Source organism: Elephas maximus, chromosome 24, assembly GCF_024166365.1.
Source record: "Elephas maximus indicus isolate mEleMax1 chromosome 24, mEleMax1 primary haplotype, whole genome shotgun sequence".
In the NCBI taxonomy this organism is placed as follows: domain Eukaryota; kingdom Metazoa; phylum Chordata; class Mammalia; order Proboscidea; family Elephantidae; genus Elephas; species Elephas maximus.
This window is the reverse complement of record NC_064842.1, coordinates 23478207-23492147: the sequence shown is the minus strand read 5'-3', so window position 1 is coordinate 23492147 and position 13941 is coordinate 23478207. Positions and strand designations below refer to the sequence as shown.

At 41.0% G+C, this 13941-nt stretch overlaps 1 protein-coding gene across 1 annotated transcript in view; it reads right to left on the bottom strand.

Annotated features, from left to right (window-relative positions):
• GREM2 (gremlin 2, DAN family BMP antagonist) overlaps positions 1 to 4415 on the bottom strand; it is a 146808-nt gene extending 142393 nt beyond the window's left edge. Inside the window, exon 1 of the mRNA XM_049867942.1 lies at positions 3935 to 4415. The gene's annotated coding sequence lies outside the window, so the exon portion shown is untranslated. The remainder of the gene's footprint in view (positions 1 to 3934) is intronic.
• Positions 4416 to 13941: the final 9526 nt, after the last annotated feature.

The window sequence follows — 13941 nt, the reverse complement described above, 5'->3', positions numbered from 1 at the left end:
GGCCCCAGCCCAACGTCCCTTCCACCTTCTCCACTCCCAGCGCCAGCCTCAGCCTTTTCCCCAGAATGCTTTGCCCTGGGCCTCTCTGATCTTGTTATAAAAGCCCTTGTCTGAGCTTTCTCCCAGAGCCCTCCTGTTGAGTAGTAAGTTGAGCGGCAGTTGAACCAAAGGTGGTATTGGAATGAACGAGCTAGAAGCATCACTACTACTAAAAAAAAAAAAACTAGTTACAGGTATCTCTTCTATACACATTTGTAGTTTGTTCCTAGAATGAGACTGGCCCGTGGTATAACAATAGCACAAGGAACCAGTCTACAGCTATGGGTTTAGAAAGGTACTTATCCTGGACCAGGTTTTGCCATCTTTCCGTTTCTAAGAGGCAGATGCAAAATTCTTCTTTGTGAACACGTGTCTTAGACTATACACCACTAAGAGAAGCTATTATAGCTCTTCTATCTTGAAATCAAATTTGTTAGGATTTTGGAGGTACCGTGGATTGTCAGTGTACAAAATATATTTGGCTTTGAACTTGCATTTGAGACATGCTTAAAGTGAAAGGTAGATCTATTGCTAAAGCAGATCAGGAACATTTCCTCTGAAGAACCAACTCTGGAGAAAGCCCACTTCTTTCTTTTTTTCCTGTATTTTACTTCCCTTTCTCCCATCTATCTCCTGACAGAGTAAAGATAAAGTCTGCTCGAGTATGTTCAAAGAAAGAAGTAAAGCAAATGAAAGAGCAATTGAATTCTCTGTTTAAGATGCTGCTTTCCTTATTTTGCCAGGCAGTATCCATTTTTTATCAATTTTAGGGGTAAAGAAGAAACTGCCTATTCTGCATGGTGTATCCCTTATTAAGACTCAAGACTTTATGTTTTCAAAGGGGACGAAGGAACATAAAATTGGAGAGAGTTTTTTTTAGCCATTTGGAGATTCAAGTCTCTTCATGGTCAAGAAGAGGCATCACTTTGTACAGTTTGCATGCTGCCCTCTCCTGGCCTTTGTGTACGGGAGTGTTAAAAGCATATCAAGTGTATTTATTCTAATCCCACACCTGTGTGTGATGTATATGTGTACACATAAGAGTTTGCTTCAAATATTCAGGAAATCACATCAAGAATTTACACTTGGAGCTAATTTGAAGAAATAAACTCATTATTCCTTTGGTTTCTGGATTTATATTGAAGTTCACCAGTCTTTATAACTTCTCACTCTATACCCTTGCTACTTTAAACCTCTCACTCTCCCTCCTCAGACTCCCCCATGTGGTTCTGGGACACTATTCTGTAACTCTGGGCTCCACCATGGGCTGGGTCCTGGGGATGTACCGGCCAAACAAAGCACCTTCCCAACTAGAAGTGGTGGCGATGGAAAACGTGTAGAAGTAGTGTTTCGACTGATGGTCTGATGACCACGTTTTAGCTTGACATGTGATAAAAATTAACTCTACATATTACTAGGTCTATGTATCCAATTTACAGAAAAGGGAACTAGGTGGTAGGAAAAGAAGCAGCTAACTCAAAAAGAAGTAGATGGCATCCGGACCCTAATTTATCATTACATATCTTCCCATTTGAGACAATTTATTTGTTGATCTTTTGTGCAACTTGTTCCAAGCCCAATACTTCCCACATTTTCTCTGGTTGGAGCAATTCACTAGTTTTCTCCTGCAAACTTAAAGGACCCTGATATTGAGAAATGCCTGCAAGCTGTTGTGATTGCTGTAGCAACTCTGGCACGTGAACGTGGCTGGCTGAATCAGCTGTGTGCCTGTATCTCTGTAATCTGTCAATATTTGTCCTTGACCCAAGCAGGCCGGCCCTCTTGATATCAATAAGAATTTGGTGCCCAGACTCAGAGTCGAATATCATGCCTTTGCTTGAGAAGAAGAGGTGTTTATTTTAAAGAGGTTTGTAGGCATGTACCTTGTATAAACCTTACCACACTTACAACTTCAGGGCATCTAAAGCTCCGGCTGGCTATACTAAGATGCATAGAGAATGAATTTTGATTACCTTTTCCAATGAAAAACGATAGCACAAAACAATGAATAATCAAAGCATTGTTTATATTCATCTCTGAAAAGCCATTGTTGCCTCATAATCCATGCAAAGTACATATATATTCATTCTCATAGTCACCCAGCCACTACAGCTGCACCCAATGTCGCTTTAAATATTAGAAAGGTAAGTGGGGGTTTGGTCCTGATTTATTTCAGATATTATATTGATAAACCAAAACCTGATGGAAGATTGGAAAATGTCCACAGTAATACAAAGCCACCCTTTTAGCTACCAATCAAATTTAGTTGGGTCAATTAATTTGAATTTATTGGATTAGGTAAATTTCTTTACAGTCAGGTTTCTTTGTGTTGTAAAAGGGAAGACTCACCTATAAAATCAAAACCGTCTCTTCCAAATACAGTATTAACTTGCTATTTTTAGTCTTTGAAAAGATTTTAAAAATATGCTGGTAAGTCATTCAAATCAGTCAATAGGCAAAACTACGAAGTTTCCATGACTTGATGGTAATGCGGAGGTGTGCATCCCCTCCATGATGAAAACCAGGTTAATATAAATTCTCCATCGTGGTGTGCAAAACAAATTTCTTTCTTATAACTTCCCTATCTTCCTTGGACAGGCACAGGTTTTGGAATAAGGGCTGCCCTGAAAACCAGACATGACCGAATGGTGACTTGATTGTGAATTATTAATGCCTAGGTTAGATATGATTTAGTAAGAATCCACTAAGAAAAGTGCTATTTGGATTTCAGGTAACATATTTGATTACTCTTGCACCTGCTGGAATACCATTCTCTTGCTAGATCAGAAGCAGGATCTGTGTGTTTCCCTCCACTGCAGAAAACAAGCTCTTTTTCTAATGATTCGGAGTCTTTGAATACTTTGAACAATTTGGGGGTTACTCAAAGCAAGGCTCATTTTATCGCCAAGCCTTCATGCAGTCCCCATTAGCTTCTCTAAGGAAAGGCTGAACTCATTAAGCAATGTTAATCACAAGATGTCAATAGCGGGGGGGAAAAAAAGTTATATAACCATCTTCAAAATTCTGAATCAAACATAATAAAATTCCCTGGAAAGAGATTTTTACAAAACTCATGCCTTAAAAGAAAAAAGAAATGGAAAAGAAGGAAATGGCCAGAAAGTCCACCAATTTGAGGATCAAATAAAATCAACCAAAAGATAGCTATTTCCTTCCAAGTATTATCTTTACTACATAGTTCCAATACATGACGTTTCAGTGTAGCGGTATGTGAGCTCCTGGAACTCATTCTCCCTGGAGTTGCACAAGACACATACATTTTAAACTCAAAAGACAAGGTAGAAGTAAATCTGTGCACAGGAAAAGTCACTGACAATCACATAAAAAAAAAAAAATCTTTCCCTTCTCTCTTTTCTCCCTCAATCATAGTATAGTGATGCAGTGATATTTCACTCATAGAATTAGTCCATCTTGACTACAGCGCATTAAAAACCAGAGCCCTGCCGGCAAGTCCACGGTGGTTCCTTTTCCTATGCGGAGGATATTAACCTAATAGGTAGAGAATGTTCGAAGCCCGCTTTCTAGCAATCGGATGGCGTTTGACTTGCTATAGGTCATCATTCTAATGGAGGTAGCCAAGTCATATAAAATGGGTTGCATGACAGCCTAGGTATTGATGCTATGACAAAAAGAAATCAGGTCAAGTTTGCAGGTCCTTGCTTTCCGCCCACGGAGAATTCAATAGGTGAGTAAACCTTGTGGCCTGAAAACACACACTACGCTTTAATCATCTAGCGTGAGTTAGGCGAGGCATTTATTCGGTGCTTTCTATTCGGACCAGCAATGGCAGAAGCAGTGTCAATCAATTAGAACTGCTCTGTGAAGGCAGAAATCAGACACCGTGTCCGTGGCAGATTAGTCGTGGCAAGCCGCATACCTGCAATGACGTGACGGATGGCTCCTCCTCGGGTCCCTTCTCTCTCGGCTCCCGCTCCCTCTCCTGCCTGGGAGTCGTAGAGTCCAAAGAGGTGTGGAAGTTCGCCGTCGGGCGGCCGCGCTCAGCTCGCCCCTGGCGGACGCCAGCAGACGCCCATGAGCCGCGCGCCGGCGGCGGAGGGCTGGCGGCGGGCGGCCTGGCTCCGCGCTCCCGGCCTGGCTCGGCGGCGGCGGCGGCGGCGGACCGAGCGCGGAGACTCGGCTCTGACTCCTCTCGGCGCTGCATGGGGATATTAGCACAGTCTGGCCTTTCTATTGGCTCCGAACACCAAACAAATCACACCCGCCACCCCCCTTCTCGGTTTCCCTCAGCGCTTGTTTCTCCTCGAGCCCACGAACGTTGCAGCCACACACACTCCAGTCGCTTGCAGTGTTTCTCTTTTCCTCCTTCCAGTCTGTGGATTTACAACCTTGTGGCCAGCTCTTCACATTTCTTCTTTTTTTTTTTTTTAGCAGACTTCCCATCCAAACCTTCTTGTTTATGTGGAGACATTCTCCATCCCCTCAACCCACAAAAGCCACCCATTCCCTTCAGATCTTCTTCCTTCCTCCTTTTGTTGATGGGTTTGCAATGTGAAGAATGTACAAAGCCTGTGTACGATACATCTCACAAACACACACGCTCAAATTCTCTCACACACAGACTCACACAGACTCACACATACGTCCACACGCTCACATATATCCACACACACAGACATCCACACACATATACTGGCGCACCCACACACACATACTCAAACACCCCCTTACACAATACCTACTCTCATACTCCCACACACATACACACGCATACCAGGCTCCTTTTGTTTTGAGTAACTGAGGCCAGTGAAATTAAAAGCAAGCTGAGCCTAATAATCTTAGTGAGAGCTCAACGAATAAAATCTTCAATGAATTCAGTGCAAAACACTCAAGGCATTGCTTGAGTTTGTTTTCTGTTCCAAATAGCGCTTTGGTCATTATTATCCTTATTTTTGTTTATTGAATGCAGCGGTTTTTAATGCAAATCAGACTCCCCAGCATCCAGAGAAAATGAAAAAATGACGCCAGACCCCCTCTTGGTTTGTTGTATCAGAGAAGCTACGATGACGCCTGCATGCTTCCTCTCAGTGTTTCTTGGTCTTCCCCCCTGATGGTCTCCGGACTGAGGCTTTCCTTGGGTGATTCATTAGCCAAAGAGGACTGACTGTTCAGACTCTGCTGATAAAAGTTCTTGGATTAAATTTTTTAATCTGTGTACGTGAATATCGATAAATCTTTGGCTCCTTGACAACAACAACAACAAAAAAAAAAACAAGAAAAAATCGTCTGAGATTTTACAAACTTGGCTGGGAAGTTTAGGAATAAAATAAATTTTCACTATATTTTATAAAACAGACATTCCCTTAACCTTTCCCTCAAAATCCATTTCACTGGTGTTTGTGGCAATTTTAATGACAGTTATTTTTGATAAGAAGCCATTGTTTCTGAAATCCTGGGCTCTATTTTGATTTTTGACTTAAATTTTTTTTTTCCAGTGTTATCCCCTTTTGTATACTTTTGGATATTTGATATTCTGGTTCCAACCCAGCTCATAACACATTTTGCTGCAAAATCACAGAAAAATGATAATTAGTTCTTAAAATTTATTATCACAAACAGACCACCTGATTTCTTTTCCTACTTGGGCACATTCCAGGAATTCTGAAGTAAAGCTTTATTTTCAGAATGGGTGAACCTGAAATTGACAAAAAGAATACCAAACAATACTACATTTGGCTCTTTGTTACTGCCAACCACAGTCCGGCTTCAAATGGCTTATCCTTATTACCTTAATAACACCAATCCATTCCTTTTCTTGGGGAGGAGGGGCCAGGAACCAGTGTCATAAATCTTTGAAGGTGTCAAAGTGCATTTCCTATAAGATCTCAACAGTCCTAGAAAAAAAAAAGAGATCTTAGGATTTTTCCAGCTTTTACAGGTGGAGAAACAGGCAGAGAATGACAAAGTATCTTGCCTTGAGGTAGGAAGGCAGAGACAGAAACAGAGCTGGGAGATTGGATGACTGCCTCCTTCCTCATCTTTCTAGGATTAACTTTCCACACAAATTTTTCAACTCAGAGCAAAGTGAAGTGTTAATTCAGCAGCTTCTGATTCCCACCTACGTTTGTCAAGAAGACCTAACAATTCACGAAGTCATCCTACCAACTCAATAAATAGTCATTTTGTGCAGCATTTCAGGTCAGGTCGGTATATTTTCAGATAAGTTGTCAATAACTGTACTTTCTTAGAATTGCCTTTTGAGGAAAAAAAAAAAAAACCGACCGATAAAAACAAGCAGGTCATTATATTTTGTACTCGGTATTTTGCAGGCTCATTACAGCTCTTCATATCACTGGAAAGACAGAGTAAATAAAATCACAGACAGCCTAAAGTCAGATAAATCTCAAAACTCATTTTAGGTAGGAATTCAAGCCCCTTCTTTCTTCAGTTAATGAAGAGCAAAATTGGTTGATTTAAGAGTCACCCCTTATACCTAATCTAAGCAGTTATGTGGTTAGGAGAAAATAAATCATCAATATTTATTTTTCAACATTTATCATTTTGATAATTGCTACTTTTGAAAGACTTCTCAAAAAGATTTCTCAAATGCTGCAGTTCAATAAGATCTTTATAAGTGACATGATGTTGTTAGCTGCCGTGAGTCGGCCCCTGACTCAGGGCAACCTTATGCACAACTGAGCAAATCACTGCCTGGTCCTGCACCATCCCCATGATCAGTTACAGATTAGACCATCGTGATCCATAGGGTTTTCACCAGCTGATTTTTGGAGCTAGGTCACCAGGCCTTTCTTCCTAGTCTCTCTTAGTTTGGAAGTTCCACTGAAACCTGTTCATCATCATAGCCTCCCCTGGTAGATAAGTGGTGGCTGCACATGAGGTACATTGGCTGGAAATTTGGCCCAAATCTCCTACATGGAAGATGAAAATTCTACCACTGAACCACCAGTAAATGACGTAGATAGGAATCTCAGGACACATGAAAGTGGAATGCCATACAAATCAATGGCAGACACTCCTATTTTATTCTCTACTCACCCAGCCACTTCAGGATCATTCTTTTTAGCTCAGTGTGGCACATTTTAAGAGAGATAGTCACAAACTGGCGTATATCCAGAGGAGTTAACCCAGACTCAGATTCTGGACATTTTAATTTATAAGAAATGGTGGAGGGAATTGGAAAGCTTGTCTTAGAGAAGGGACTTGGGGGGGAGATGATAACATATTTCCAAATATTAAATGGAAGAGGAAATATGTTTACTCTCCATATCATGTCTCAAAATGCATTGTCAAAAGATTTCTTACTTGAGTCTTTAAACCACCGTATGAGAACATATTTCTGGAGGTAACAAATGATCAAGAACCGATAATACTGAAGGAAGAAATTCAGGCTGCACTGAAGACTTTGGCAAACAACAAGACTCCAGGAATTGAAGGAATATCAACCTGTGTTTTATTGACTATGTAAAGACATTTGTCTGTGTGGATCATAAGAAATTATGGATAATATTGCAAAGAATGGGAATTCCAGAACACATAATTGTGTTTTTATGGAACCCGTACATAGACCAAGAGGCAGTCCTTCCAACAGAACAAGGTGATACTGTCTGGTTTAAAATCAGGAAAGGTGTGTGAGGGTTGTATCTTTTCACCATACTTATCCAATCTGTACACTGAGCAAATAATTCAAGAAGCTGGACTGTATGAAGAGTGTGGTATGAGGATTGGAGGAAGACTCATTGACAACCTTCAATATGCGGATGACACAACCTTGCTTGCTGAAAGTGAAAACGACTTGAAGCACATGCTACTGAAATCAAAGCCTGCAGCCTTCAGTATGGATGACACCTCAACATAAAGAAAACAAAAATCCTCACAACTGGACCAATAAGCAAGATCATGATAAAGGAAGAAAACATTGAAGTTGTCAAGATTTCGTTTTACTTGGACCTGTAATCAATACCCATGGAAGCAGCAGTCAGGAAATCAAACGACATACTACATTGGGCAAATCTGATGCAAAAGACCTCTTCAAAGTGTTGAAAAGCAAAGGTGTCACTTTGAGGACTAAGGTGCACCTGACCCAAGCCATGGTGTTTTCAATCTTCTCATATGCATGTGAAAGGTGGACAATGAATAAAGAAGATCAAAGAAGAATCCATGCCTTTGAATTATGGTGTTGGAGAAGAATGTCAAATGTACTGTAGACTGCCAGAAGAACGAACAAGTCTATCTCGGAAGAAGTACAGCTGGAGTGCTCTTTGGAAGCCAGGATGATGAGACTTCATCTCGTGTACTTTTGACAGATTGTCAGGAGGGAACGGTCCATGGAGAAGGACATCATGCTTGATAAGGTAGAACCCCACCCACTGCCATCAAGTCAATTCCAGCTCATAGCGACCCTATAGGACAGAATAGAACTGCCCCATAGAGTTTCCAAGGAGTGCCTGGCAGATTCAAACTGTCGACCTTTTAGTTAGCAGCCATAGCACTTAACCACTATACCAGTAGAGGGTCATCGAAAAAGAAGACCCTCAATGAGATGGATGACACAGTGGCTGCAACAATGGGTCCAAACATAACAATGATCTTGAGGGTGGCACAGAATGGGACAGTATTTCCTTCTGTTGTACATAGGGTCTCTGTGAGTTGGGACCATCTCGACAGCACCTAACAACGACAACATGAGGAACACAGGACAAATATTATCAGTCTAATTTTGTAGATAGAGAAAGTTGATACAGTAAAGTAACATCATAACATGATTTATTCAAGATTATGGAGTCATTGGGTGGCTAGAACTTGGATTAGATTCCAAGCTCAGTGCTCTTCTGGGGAAGGTTCAAGGAGGTGGGTGAAATTCAGGATAGAGAGGGACTTCTCACAATTAGAGTTTCAGCAGTTGAAATGATTTTGTGGCAAACTGGTGATTTTCCTGTTACTGACGTGGTCAAGAAAAGGGAACGGGCACCCATCAGATCTGGGAGGAATGTGGTAAAAAGATCATCAAAGTGCATTGTTTAAAAGGTTGGTTAGATGACCCAGGTTTGACAGCGTCTTTGTTTTTATTACAGCCCTTTACAATATTAAGGAAGAAATGGGAATTTCATTACATGACCTTCATGATATGTTATTAGTGGGAGAAAAAAAGGTAATGATTATGATCTAAGGTTATGATCTAAGGTTATTTCTGGACTAGAGATGATTAATAACGATCTCTTATCTTTCTTTTGACTTATCATGTGTTCTATGATGACTGTATCTTTTGTAATAAGAAAAAAATATTTTTAAAAAGAATAGAAAACAAAAATAAAACCGGGTATAATTCTTTCTCTACTATACAGAGATACAAGATTCCCACATCACTGTGTGCTGAAGATTCCCGTGTCGTAAGCATCATATTTTTGATCCTTTCTATATGTATTCATTTATTTTCTTTCCAACCTAGTTTGGATGCCATTCCAATGCTGATATTTACCCCCCTCTTACCTCCATATTCATCTTAATAAAAAAGCTTTCTTAAAACTTACCTATTTATCGATAAATCTATAAATGCTTGTGTATTCCTTTTTTAACTACAATCGTCTACCTCAGATTATCATAGTAGATTAAACTTAAAATTGTTAAAATGGTTTTGATGTGTGAAGTTGATATTAAATTCTTCTTATTATTGCTTTTTTGTTTGTTTAACATTACTTGTTTTTTTTTCTCCATCAGATTAGACTTTTATTTTGTAAAAAGCCAAAACCTTTGCTTATGAATTCTGTATACTTGCATCAGAACCTAAAACATGTATTTATGATTGACTGATACATATGAATCTATAATCTTACTGGCTACAAACGACTGCTGTTCACATGCATGAATAGCATTTATCTCTCTTGTGTCACAAGATTCCCAAAATGTTTAGGAATGACTTATAAGAGTTATGTTGTAAAAAACATATCCTGTACTGTGTTGCAAGATAAACTCCTTGGGCATGAGAGTACCATCTGTTATGTTTGTGTCACCCCACTGGAGCAGAGAACACAACCCACAGAGGAGCTTGGGAAATTAATAGGGAAGGGAATGACCACGTATTCAGCTCAAGTCCTATATTTTCCCTTAAGGCCCAGGGAGCAGGTGGCCACGGGTTTTTTTCTGATTCATTAGTCCAGGCTTATTAGATGTCAGCAAGACCTCTGCACTGTACCCTTAGTTCTGTGATATGGGTGGGAAGAGGTGAGGAGGGAGGAATCTGAGTAAAGGGAAGACAGAGCCACCTTTGACCTAAATGTGCTTGTTATTTTTGTCAGTTGCCATTGAGTTGATTCCAACTCATGGAGACCCCATGTGTGCAGAACAGAACTGCTCCATGGGGTTTTCGAGGCTGTGACCTCTAGGAAGCAGATCAGCATGTCTGCCTTCCAAGGCACCTCTGGATGGGTTCAAACCACCAACCTTTCAGCTAGTAGGCAAGTGCTTAACCATATGGCACCCAGGGACTGCTCTGGCCATCAGAACACATGCAAAAGTTATGTGTGTGCTCCCAAGACAAAGCTTTGAGAGCCATCGTCTGATCCACCACTTCGCCTCTTTTTTCTCTTTCAGGAAACCAGCAAGTATTGGGATCCTGAACGAGGACGGCATGAAACAGCCACAGGTGACCTGAGACAGGCACAAAATGAGGGCAAGAGATAAACCTTAGTTGTGAAACGACGCTGAGATTTTATGGTCATTTCTTGACTGAAACATGCCAAAATCTAAATGACTAATACCACACGTTTCTAAGGACACTCTTTGGGGCCCAGAACTCTTTTGCATAGATAAGATCCGGCATGTTTGTTAGTAGACAAACGTTCACTGGACTCGTTTACACGGGACGTTGTACTAATGTGTATGCTACATAGAGAGATTCCCATCTGAAAATAAACAAAAAAATGTTTCAGGTTAGGTGCCTAAATCTCTCTTCCACGCCCAGTCTTTTGTCACCACAGAGCCACAGTTTTTCTGGATATATGGCTCATAGGCACCCAGGAATCTCCTGGTGACTGTTGCTGAACCTCGTTTCCTACAGAGGATCACAGAGGACACGCAAGAGGTGTGGGACAGTGGAAAGAGTCCATGACAGACCGGACGCCACACCCATGGTTCCTCTGGGTATGTCTTGCTTCACCCTTTTCCTTCTTCTGTCAGGCCCTTCAAGTATACTTAAGCTCCCTGGCAAGTATAATAACAAAGGGAGGGTCTAATTCTTATCAGCCTTTCTGGCTTATCAACCCTCTTCCAGAAGACAGTTTCCATACCTGTACAAAGGGAATAATAACAGTTACTGCCAGTGTTTAAGAATTAGTAATAAGTATCAAGCAGCAGCACACATAATTATGTGTGTTTATGCCTTCATGTTTTTCCACGTGAACTTCCTTCTTTCTGACGTGGTTTTCCACCTTGCAAATCCGAGCCTGTCTTCTAGACTCGGGCTGATGCTCCCTTCTCCTTTACCCTTCTCCCATTTTAGTGGGCCAGGATATTTTCCTCTCTATAATCTCCTTACAGGAGGTTCCTCTTTGTCTTGTTATTCCTAGTGAACATACCTGTTGCTGCCACTTGATTGTAAGCTCCCTGGAGAATGGGGTTGGTATATTGGGAGACAGACAAGCTTTGCAACTAAGAGAGAAGATTCTGGAGGCAGGCAGCCCAGGTTCAAACCAGTGTCTCTTAACTCTTTCAGTTTCCTAACTTAGGATATTAATAACCCTCTCTCTCATGGATGTTTGAACAGGGCATTTTTGAATGTTACCACAACAGTATCTAAGAGCCCTGGTGACACAGTGGTTAAGAGCTTGACTGCTAACCAAAAGACTGGCAGTTTGAATCCACCAGCCCCTCCTTGGAAACCCTATGGGGCAGTTCTACTCTGACCTATAGGGCTGCTATGGGTCAGAATCGACTCGATGGCAACGTGTTTTGGGTTTTTACCACCATATCTAGCATGGTTCTTAGTAGTAAACTCCCCCCCAAAAAACAAACTTACTGCCATTGAGCCTATTCTGACTCATGACAACCCCGTGTGCCACAGAATAGAACTTCTCCATAGGGTTTCTTGTCTGTAATCTATAGGGAAGCAGATCTTCCACTGCACAACTGGGCGTGTTCCACCAACCTTTATGTTAGTAGTCAAGACCAAACCATTTGTGACACCCAAGACCTGGAAGTGCAAATAACCTTTGCTAAATGAACAAAAGGTAGGTTGTATCATTGTGGTAAGATACACCATTCCTCTCCGTTATCTAGTGTGTTCTTTTTAATAGACATGTTGTCTAACTGTGAAGAACACCCATTGATTAAATCTCAAAGCGGTTTGTAGAGAAGCAGGGAGAATATAAATACTCTGGAGGGATTATTTTCACTAACCAAGCCTGTAAATACTAGAAAGAATGAATTTTTAATTAGTTTTTGTACAGAATAGCACTACACAACGCTATTATTTCCTAAACTCTGGCCCAGGTTATTGACAAAGTAAATCCGGTCACTTATCTCCACCCCAGACCCAGAATTAAAATACAACGACCCTTACCTCCACTTCACTTCTCCCCCGACACATGCTCCTGCTGGCGGAAAGGACCTGGAAAGAACGTTCCTGATATATTTGGAAGGGAACAAAAGTGAGTACTGAACAGCATTTGACCTCTGTCATATATTAATGTGAATCTTAGACGGCCCTGCAGGAACTTCCGAAAGTGACATATCTCCCTGCCAGATCAGTGACAAGGGGACAGCTGGCCAGCCTCAGAGCAGGCCAGCCCCATCAGGACTGCAGAGCTGTCCTGTTAGAAAAGCAGGGATGGGAAGTGTCTTCCCAGCTGCTGCCTTTGTGCGGATGGTCTCATCAAAAGTCCTAACACAGGGAGGGCCGTGAAGTCACAGCTCCCTGGGGATTTGGCAACAATGGGATTATGTTTTGTTCCTCTCACAAATTCAGAAATTCATGAGTATTGAAGAAACACATGTGGCTTATCATAGAAATAATATTGATTGAACTTCTGTACCCAAGTGTCAACATATTAGGAGTTAATAAAGTGACCTAAATTAGATTTAGTACCATTGATCTCTAAGTCAGGTAGCAGAATTAGGTCTTTGGATGGGTAACTAAGTCAAAATCCATGGAAGCACACTGTGTCCATGTTCATAGCTCTGAATCCAGGGTCTATTTTTTAATTCCAGACCATGGAAAAGATTCTTCAATTTAATACTTGTTTGTTTATTTGTTGACAGTCAACTCCCCTCAGAGAGGGTTCAAGACAAAGCTGGGCTCACCTACTGTGAGATTGTAAAGTATTAATATAAATTGCAGTATAAAGCATAAATATCTTAGTTTTCTGCTCTTCTCTTGAGTGGTTGTACCACTCTTTCTCTTCTTGGCCCAGGGAGAAAAAAAAAAAAAAAAATTCTGGGTATATCCCAAGACTTAGCTCACTTCCATGGGGACTTTCCTATATATTCCAAGAGCCCCCCATTCTGGACTTTCCTTCGTATCTCTGCACTTGGCATTTTATCACATCCTATTTTTGGTATTACTTCATTGTTTGTTTTTTAGTATAATTATATATAGTTAGTATACAAACCTGGTAATAGTATTTAACTCTGCATGCCTTATTTCCCCAGTATATTCTGACCTCCATAAAGCTGTGCTCTCAGTTTCTAGGTGGAGCCTCTAAGACACAAATTATTAATTTCATTCCCCAAGCGTTAAAGAACTACCAGATGCCCCCAGGATGCTGAGTAACAGCAGGACTGACACAGTCACGGAGAAAGGTTTTGTTCTCTACCTTCCTTTGGCCTGCTTTACTTTACCCAGTGACTTCTATTCTGCTTCCATGCCTCCTCATCTCTTCCCAAGAACTTTTCTAATGAGCTCCTACCATTCAC